This window comes from Melitaea cinxia, chromosome 1 (assembly GCF_905220565.1).
Source record: "Melitaea cinxia chromosome 1, ilMelCinx1.1, whole genome shotgun sequence".
Taxonomy (NCBI): Eukaryota; Metazoa; Arthropoda; class Insecta; order Lepidoptera; family Nymphalidae; genus Melitaea; species Melitaea cinxia.
Genome location: NC_059394.1, coordinates 17,786,686 through 17,796,889, shown reverse-complemented (window position 1 = coordinate 17,796,889; position 10,204 = coordinate 17,786,686).

Below are 10,204 nucleotides of genomic sequence, written 5' to 3'. Positions count from 1 at the left end.
AATATTTTTAATCAAATTCTTATTTCTTTGGTGAATATAAAATAAATTTTGTATAAATTCTACCGAACTTTCTTAAGTTTACTTAAAATATAATACTTTTCTCGGTGCTCTCATTGATGCCAAGTCTATACTAATATTAAAACTTAATAGTTTGTCTGTTTATAATTTTATTTAAAGCTCTAATCCCAAAATATTCAGAAATGAATGATTACTATTTTTATACGAATTTGTATTTGTGTTGACTACGGTATTGGCCACCTTACTCACCACAGGTACATAACACTACTTTGTAGCGGTGTCATTTAGCTGCGATCTTCTGTTAGGCTGAGGTACTTCCCCACTCGAGCTGCTCCAGATTTTTGAGCAGGATATATCTTGTACATATGGATATACCCTATCTAAGTAAATGACGCCAGTATTATATGAATTTGTGATTCGATAATAAACATGAAAAATTTTAATAACTTTCAAGTAATAAAATGACAATTATTTGACACTACAGGACGCGGTCAAATGATGCTCGGTGGAGAGATCCAAAAATATATACAGTAGAAACAAATTGATGTAGGTACTTGTACAGGTGCGGGAACAGAATCTGACGAAAATGTAATTTAATTCGTATGAACTTTGACAATTCTAAACGCTAATAGGCTATGGTTTCTTACATCAATGCATAATTTTGAGGCTTTATTACATTTCTTGGTTATTTTTTGTAGATCTGTCGAGTCTAAAAAGAGTTATTTGTAATTCCATTAAAATCAATAATGGAATTGCATTGATCTGCATCCGCTTTTGACAGCTACGGAATCAAACTGATCTCCTGAAATCTCAGGGTTGACTCTAATAAAAAAATATAAAAAATGGGTACGTGATACCAATATAACTTTTAATTTTCACGATTACTATAATTGAATTATATTCAAGTGGGACTTGTCGTCCGGTACGCATAGCATCTATAATGTCACCGAAATATTCAGAAAACAAAATAGTATTTACGGTAAGTCAATTTGAAATGAAAGTGTCACTAAAACGAATATTTCTATAATACTAGTGGTCGCCCGGTGGTCGAAATTCGACCACAATTATTTTAAACTATAAGTTTGAACATTATTATGGTTCTGGTTTCAAAGACTATACTTCTATGATAATAAACAAAAGAGTATATATGCGTGTGTGTGTAAAATACATGGTAGTGTGTAACGGTTTTTTTAATTAATTTATTGTATTTTTTTTTTAATTTTTAAAAAGTATTAGCATTCTGCCCTTCTTATATATACAAACTATAAGTGTGTGCATACTCCTCTGCCGTGCAATTTTCGTAAAAAGGGGTACAAAGTTTTTTTGTATGTCATCACGTATTAATATATAAAAGAAACATATAGATAAGAGACAAATAAAAGAGGATAACAAAGCAATCTAATTTCTAGCTGAAACATCTCAGTGTTAAGTAATAATTCCGCTTAGATTTTATAATTTAGTTGCAAATGTCTTAACGAAAAAGTTCTGTTACTGGCAGACGATTTAAATTTACAAATGCAGATAAATATTTTTAATGTGTAAAGTGAATCAATGGCGCATATAAAAATATTTACTAACGTAGTTACTAAACAAGTAAGTATCATAGCGCTAAAAAGACTTCTTTGAATAAATCATACTTTAGTATGACAAACACTTGCTATATTGAGTGACTTGTTTCATTTTAGTCAACTATAATTCTGAGATATTTTTAGTGTCAAAAAAAGTTACGAAATATTTAGATGTCAAAAGATTTTGATTGTAAATTAAATCAACAGAATAAAATATATAATACCATACCTAACTGCCTTTAGTTTGAGAGACTATAACGCTACAAATGCTAATGAGAATTTAAACTGCACTATCGAGAGGGCTAGGAAGAAAATTCTTACATGCACACATTTATGTGTGCCTATAATGCATAGTAGAACGGAGTAACAACGTAATTCATAAAATAAAAAGTTCTTTTTTAAACAAAACTCATTTATCCATATTAACAAAAGACACTGCCATTTACTTTGAATTTAGCGAATGTTTGGACAGGCGTAACGAGGCGTTCATAATATTTTAACAAAACTCTTTCCCTCGCGTTTCTCTGGCCACCAGAGTTTTTAAAATTAAATTACAGCTGACTCTTCCCACAAAACTCATCTATCACGAGGGATTGGTCGACATGACACGACAAACCATGGCGACGAAACATTTAAATCGACCTTTTTGTTCAATTCACGCTTGTTTAAATTTCGTTTGAAAACGAAAAGCTTACCACGATCGGTTGACCACGAATATTTTTTGTTTTTTTTTTTTTGGTGTACCAACTCAGAAACCTTTGTGGGCTCATGCACAACACTTTGCTGAAGATCATGACATGATCAAATGCATACTTTACGATTCTATAAAGGTAAACATTCATTTATATATATATATATAAATGAAGATAATTTATCGTTGAAAGATATAAATTTATTTTTTGGTTTAAAAAAAGCTGTAAAACAACGAATACTCTCACATTTTATTTTTAAACTAGAAAACTTTCAACTAAGTACTTACATGATATTTTTTTCTCATAACATAAAAACATCAACTACTTACATGATTACCATTAAAAAAATAGATTTATTATAAAATTGTAGGTTAAAGGCGCACTGTATTTGAAATTGGTTCCTAAAAATCTCTTTTATTTCATTTGAGTAATCAAAAAAGTCGACCAAAGAAAGCTAATGAAATTGTATTAGAATTGAATACTACGCAGCCCTGATTCCAAAGCCTTATTTGGACTGCCAGGGATTCAGAAGCTCACATTGTCAGACTGGCAATGGAATTTCGAATGGCGATCGACTTAGCTGAACGAAACTGGAAAATTCATAGCCTAATCCGAGGCCTAAGCGTAAAACGTTTCAGTGTTTATTGTCAAACAAGATGGCGGACACTCTTTGATAAGACTTCAATTTCTAATCACTTCAATTTCTAATCGTAAATATATCCAGGTCTATCTCAATATACTTAGCTGTGGATGAGTCACTTTTAATCTAATATTTGGTTTCATCCGCTGTAAATTTGTTGCCAAAATTTGCTTATCATTTTTTGCTGATTTACAATTTTTATGGTCGCAGTATAAACACGAGAACGGATAAGAAAATTATTGTAGCTCCAAGTGTCCGACTGCGCAAAGTAAACGTCTCCTTTCTGGGTTATAGCATTCGCGTGTATGATAAAATCCCACAAAGAATTTTAAAATTATCTGAGAATAAATTTAATGTTTGTATAACAAATAAATTCCTGCACCGAAAAATAAGCTTTAGCTTAATACACAAATGAATAAGTCGATGTGTGGGGATATTACTAATTTTTAAATAAATGAAAAAAAAAAATTCTTGACTCGAAAATTCTTTTTAAGCCTATTTGAGTAAAGTTCTTTTGATTATGATGATTTCATTTCATACGGTTTAAGCTGATGTTGCAACATGCAACCTACACAAGATTTTAAGTTAGACGACCAATAATTGTGTTTGCTCGCAAACGAAAAAAAACCGACTTCAATTACATCGACAAGTAATACAATGTAGATCGACGAAAAAGTAGTCAAGCAACTACGCGTTATCAAAGATTACTCAAAAAGTAGTTATCAGATCTCAATAAAATTTAAATGTGACCACACGATAAACACCAGCTTTCGATTAAATTAAAAATTATCAAAATCGGTACACCCAGTAAAAAGTTATTACGGATTTTCGAGAGTTTCCCTCGATTTCTCTGGGATCCCATCATCAGATCCTGGTTTCCTTATCACGTTACTAAACTAGGGATATCCCCTTTCCAACAAAAAAAGAATTATCAAAATCAGTACATCCAGTAGAAAGTTATGCGGTATAATACAATGTAAGTCGACGAAAAAAGCGTCAAGTAAAAACGCATTATTAGATATAACTCGAAAAGTAGTTGTTAGATCTCAAATAAATTTAAATGGGACCAATTGGCACACACCACCTTTCGATTAAAACAAAATTTGTCGAAATCGGTCTACCCGGTCAAAAGTTCTGATGTAACATACATAAAAAAAAAAAAGAAAATACAGTCGAATTGAGAACCTCCTCCTTTTTTGGAAGTCGGTTAAAAAATAAAAAACAACAGGTGATTGAAATATTTCGTGTAAGAAAGCACAAAGTCTGAATAAGAAAATACGAATAATATTGAAATAAAAATTTATATTTACTACTTATCATATTCACAAAGACCCAGCGATTTTTTCGTCTTAACTTAAACTTTATATATATATATTATATTTTGTAATATTTACATCCATTTCAATTTTAAATATCACAAGCCCTTTGTCTAGTATGGAAATATATAGTCCAACTTTCACAATGCTACATCAAAAACAGAACTTTACAATTTGTCCCACTGTAATCGTCTTTCCAAAGTTTGGCCTTCGAGATCTGACAACCGGGAACCTCTTGACAGTAACTTGTCAAATTAATGTTGTAGGGTTCGCAACGACAGTTAAATTCCTACTTTTAATATTTTTAAAAATAAAATTTTGGTAATTGAAAAATGTCTTCGTTCTTTAAATTATCACTTTTTATACTATGCGAACAGCAAACAAGCGTACGATACGCATGGTAATTAGTGATAAGTGCTGATAAGCGATGTTCCTATAGAAACCTTCGATACCAGGAGCGTCACAAGGGTGCCGCTGACCCACTACCCTCAACACAGCGCATCCCCAGCAGTTATTGCTACCTTTTTCACAACATGAACTCAACACTATTTGAGTGCAGTATTATTCAACAGAGCTATTATTAACCTTTAAGTATGGACGTCATTTTTTCTTAACACTACTGTGGACGTGTAGTCTCACAGGCTCCTATATACACACAAATTTTTTTTGGAGAATTTGAGATAAGATCGCTTTAAAAATAATTACATATTAAAGTTATGTAGTTTAGCAATTAAATAACGTGCTTATATAATCAAATTTTATTTAAAAAATTATAGAAATATTAAAAATCCAAAATTATGACTCTTTTCAATCGAAATTTACTTAGGTTACATTTTTAGGTAATAAAAGCAGCCAAACTTATTCCTATAACAAAATAAGTCTTTTTTTCTCAAAATATAATGTATAACAAACCAAAAACACAAAAGAACTATTTCATATAACAAATATAAAAAATTTTGACAACAGTCAAATAACGTAAATTTATTGGCAGTCAGTGCACAAAGGCCTAGAACATTGGAGACACACAGGTTTCTTGCACCCAATACAAACATGGATAATCATCCTATGTTTTTTCGTAGAACAGATTTTATATGCTCTTCTGGTTCCTTGACTGGTTTCTTGATCCTAGACATCTTCTGTAACCATATAAAAACCTAAAACTAGAGTCATGGTCAACCTCAGCTCTCCTGGCAGTCGTGTATTTATAAAACGTCTTTGCACATAAGGCACCACAAGCACATGTACTAATTTTTTAAATCTCTTTCCGCAGCTTTTGTTTGGTGCATCTTGTACTCAAGTCTAGGACACGATATAGCAACACCATAGGCTATCTCTATAACTACAAGATTCTTCTCCTATGTCTTGGTCTTGGTCCTGGTCATCATCGCTGTCACTTTCATGATTTTGTATCAGTTTGGACTCCAATATAAAAAAAAAATCTTCAGTACTCTCTTCATTGTCAGACTGATCCGAAGCTAATAACAACTAACTCACTTCGCCACAAAAGTGGATCTCCTGCACAAAATTTTTTCTCACAGGGTCCTGAACAGAACTCGTAGATGGTCGTTTTGATTTAGAACTACCGGCTTTATTGTTTTTTGACATTTTGTACTTCAAAATCTGATACAAACGTAATCGCTCTTGTAAAATATATCATAGGGCAAAAATGGACGTGTAGCCTGACAGGCTCCGGTCAATATTTTGATGGTCATTACTCAGGTGATATTCATTGGAAGACGCAAACTCCTCTCTGGTTGGTAGTTTTACAACTAAAACAAAAGCTACTGAGCCGCTCAACCGCTGGGAGTTAGGGCCAATAGGTGAAACTAGGAAAACGAAAACATCGAGTAGCCTGTGAGACTCCACGTCCATACTTAAAGGTTAATATTCAGTAATTATTATTAAAGCAATGATTTATTAACAATCAGTTGTTAACAATCGATCGTATTATAACATAAAACACCCATATTAAAGGGTAATTAGTTTTTTGACAAATAAATAAAATTCAAAAGGATTTCTCGCGCTCATCCATATTATGCTAACAAGTTTTTTTTTTTGTTTATTTGAAAAATAATTCTAGCAATAAAGTTAAAAAAAAATTGTAACATGCAACATAATACTTGTTTATTCAAACGGGCGCTAAGCTCAAAATGTGCACTGTCATATTGGACACATAAATCACCTGTTAAAACGACGCTTAAGCAACAGATGTTCAAAAACTAGAATAAACTTAATTTCTCTTTTTTTGAATCATAAAATAGCGGCAAAATAAAAAGTCACAAAGTATACAAATCTGCCAAACATGAATGACACTATTAACAATGCTTTTCAATACATATAATAAAAATGGAACGGTTTGCTGTCTGTACATTTAAGATAATGATAAAAAATATTATTGTGACCTTTATCAACGCAAACAGCACCCAAAACAATGATTGTCAGAATTTTTGTCTGTCTGTCTGTTTCTCTGTGCCTTTGTGCACGTTAATCTCAGAAGTGGCTTATTCGATTTAGATGTGATTTTTACTAATATATTGTGGCAAGCTTAGCTTAACATTTAGTGATGATTTCATTTCAATCGGCTCATAAATAAAACAGTTGTGCCAATTTAAAGAATCACGGTGAACATTTTAAGTCACAATTCTACGCGGACGAAGTCGCGAGCGCAGCTAATTTAAAATAATTCTATTTGCTCTCTAAAACATAGGTAGTCGAAAAAATATCAATTAAATACGCAATTTTTAAATCAATTCAAATAGCACTTGTCAATCGTCAATACGACAAGCACCAACTTTTGATTAAAAAATAAAATCATCAAAATCAGTACACCACGTAAAAAGTTATGAGGTAACACGGTCGGTTAAAAAAGGTGATACAGTTTTTTGTAGTTTATTTTCCTACCAGTACTAAATGCTACAGAGCTAGCGATAAGCCACAGCCTCAAACAAGGTTTTACTCAACAGATACAGTGTGTCTAATTGTGAAATTTTCTTAATAACTCGTGCGACTTTCTGCTAATTGAGTTCTGTAATATTAAACCCCTCTCCACGATATTACAGAAGAAATCTCGTAATACAGGTGGGAAATCATAGTAATAAACGCTGTTTTTTTTTTATAATGTTCTAAAAGAATAAATAAATAAAAAAAATTCTAAAAATTTTATAGATAGCTGTGACCGTTGTTTTACTTTTTTATTATATGCCCGACATTTTGACGGATCTTAAATTTTTTTTTTGTTAGTTCTAATAGGTATTTTTAGTTAAGTTTTTTAAGCTTACGTGATCAAATATTTATTACTAAGATGTAAAATTGGATACTATATATGTTAGTATTTGATACACCTATTCTCTTTAATTCAGAGTCAGAGTGCAAAGTTGTCCATGGCTTCATGTCGCTTGCAAAATCGAAATATCAACTACTCAGAATGATCAACAACAGGCATGACATATTATTTACATCATAATAAAAATTTTCAACTCAAACGACAACGATTCAGAACCAAAAAAAAAGAGAGAGAGGAAAGATATATAATACACACATATCACTCACATACAAGATATACACGAGTGAACATCGCTCGACAAATAAAATAATATCAACCCTACAAAGATTCACCAAACAACAGAATCGATCCAGAATACTATATTTTCCCGGCAAAACATTCGAATCCGACGTTATGAGGACCTACATAAAACAAATACGCCAATTCAGACAATTTCACGCGTATATTCTTTTTAGCTCACAAAGTTTGCGCTCAACCCTTGTAACGTGAGCGTAGATGATTTTATTTTATTACGATCTCTCATACTTTATATCTATAGTAAGCGATTTATATCGCGGGTTAACGATATTTTGCGTTTAAGTTTTATGTGGTGCCAGGCTTAATAATTGTGGTTGAGTCTGACTAAATTTATTTTGATGAACAAATTGCATGAGATTACTATCTACGAGCTTAAAACAATCTAACAGAAAATTATTTTTTATGAAAAGTGTTGACAAATCAGGGGTCACAACAATCTAGAAATACCTCACTGAGTAGAGGCCGTTAACGTTTTTAAGTGAGGACTATTGTTGTTAATTAAATCAGATATGATATAAGCTGCAGTCCGAGTCTGCAGGAGCAATGAAAGCGCGTTGCCAACCTTATCTTCAATCCTCCCCGAAGCTCTGGCTTCCTTACTCATTAAAGGAGCACAACACTAAGTACTTGAGAACCGCTTATCAGGCTGTGATCTTTTGTGAGGTTAAGGTTAACATTTACTGTTTTACCCTACCTTATTGATATGCTCACTAGTAACAATATGACAGAACATTTTTATGTAACTTTCTTATATTACTATACACATGTGCTTGGGAGTTGTTTATGTTACCGGATCTGGAATACAGGAGTACATACTATTTAGAGACGATGAGTATAAAGATATTTGATGCTATTATTTATTACGTGTAATTTTATTTACAATTTTATAAAAACCATTCCATTATTCCGTGGTATGAAATATTCTCTCAGGAGATAATTTTCAGAGCAAAAATCGTTGCGGCAGATTGTAAATTAATTATTAAGCCATCACAATACGTAAATGGCGAAAACTGGAGAACACATTTTCGTATACAATTTTTGACCCTTTTAGTCCCTTTACGAGTTCAATTTCAATAAATAACAAAATATGGGTTTTTTATTCGTTCAAAATGTAAAATAGGTATTTGATATATAAAACAATAGGACGTTTTTATTTATTTTTTTCACACATGGCTGAATTTTATCGCGTAGCTACTTTGTGGATTTTCATGGAGTTCGATAAAACAAGCCCTTAATCCCTTTTTTATATTGTGGTGCTATTTATGAAGGAACAGAAAATGCAAAATTTTTAACCTGAATTGTTATTAACTAACTAAATTATTTTATAAGTAAATATATAATTAAATTTTTCCGAAATCCAAATAATTTGCAGGGCACATTTAATTTATCTTTCTGCTTATTTATTTTACTGTTTTTATATTGACATAAGTCATTTATTTATTTTTTGGTTTATGTATCAGTTGTATTAATTTAAATAGATAATTTCTTTCCTATAACTCCTGCTGTGGACTTTTCAACAAGCAAATAAGATAAGTATTAATTATAGTGTAAAATCGTAAATGTCGAGGAAATAAAATATATTTGCTTAAAAAAATGTAAAGGAAATTATAATTATTATTCATAAAGATAAAGTTTTTAACCATGGATAAATGAAAAATTTTCATAAAATACATGCTTTTAACGCTTTACCGCTGCACTCAATATTTTTACACCTCTTTGAACGTGGCCGTCCTCTCACTGTAAGCCACTAGAAAGGATTCTACAGACATTTTGGAAAAAGCTTAAAAATATTGCTAGGAATACTGTGATTTAAAATGTATTCGAGATTTACCTTAATACATAAAGTATTAGGTTATATAGAATTCCTTTTCGATACACATAAAACTCCTTTATGTTGAATTAATAACTGGTAAAAATAAAAAAGGTCTAATAAAAGATATGATTAACTCACTTAACTACTTACTAGAGAACGCATCAACAACTGAGGTAGGGCACAGCAGGAATTTCCTGCTCAAAATCTGGAACAGCCCGACTGGGGTAGTACCTCGACCTTACAGAAGATCACAGCTAAATAATACTGCTTTCAAGTAGTATTGTGTTCCTGTTGGTGAGTAAGGTGACCAGAGCTCCTGGGGGGATGGGGGACTGGGTCGGCAACGCGGTTGCGATGCTTCTGGTGTTGCAGGCGTCTATAAGCTACGGTAATCGCTTACCATCAGGTGAGCCGTACGCTTGTTTGCCGACCTAGTGATACAAAAAACATAATTTCTTGTCATCTTAGACCATGTTCAATGTTGCCATAATATTATATAGCTATCGGCAGTGACATAGCGAGCTTAACTCAAGCCCTGAGCATAATACCTTTTTAGCCCGATATAACCATATGATAT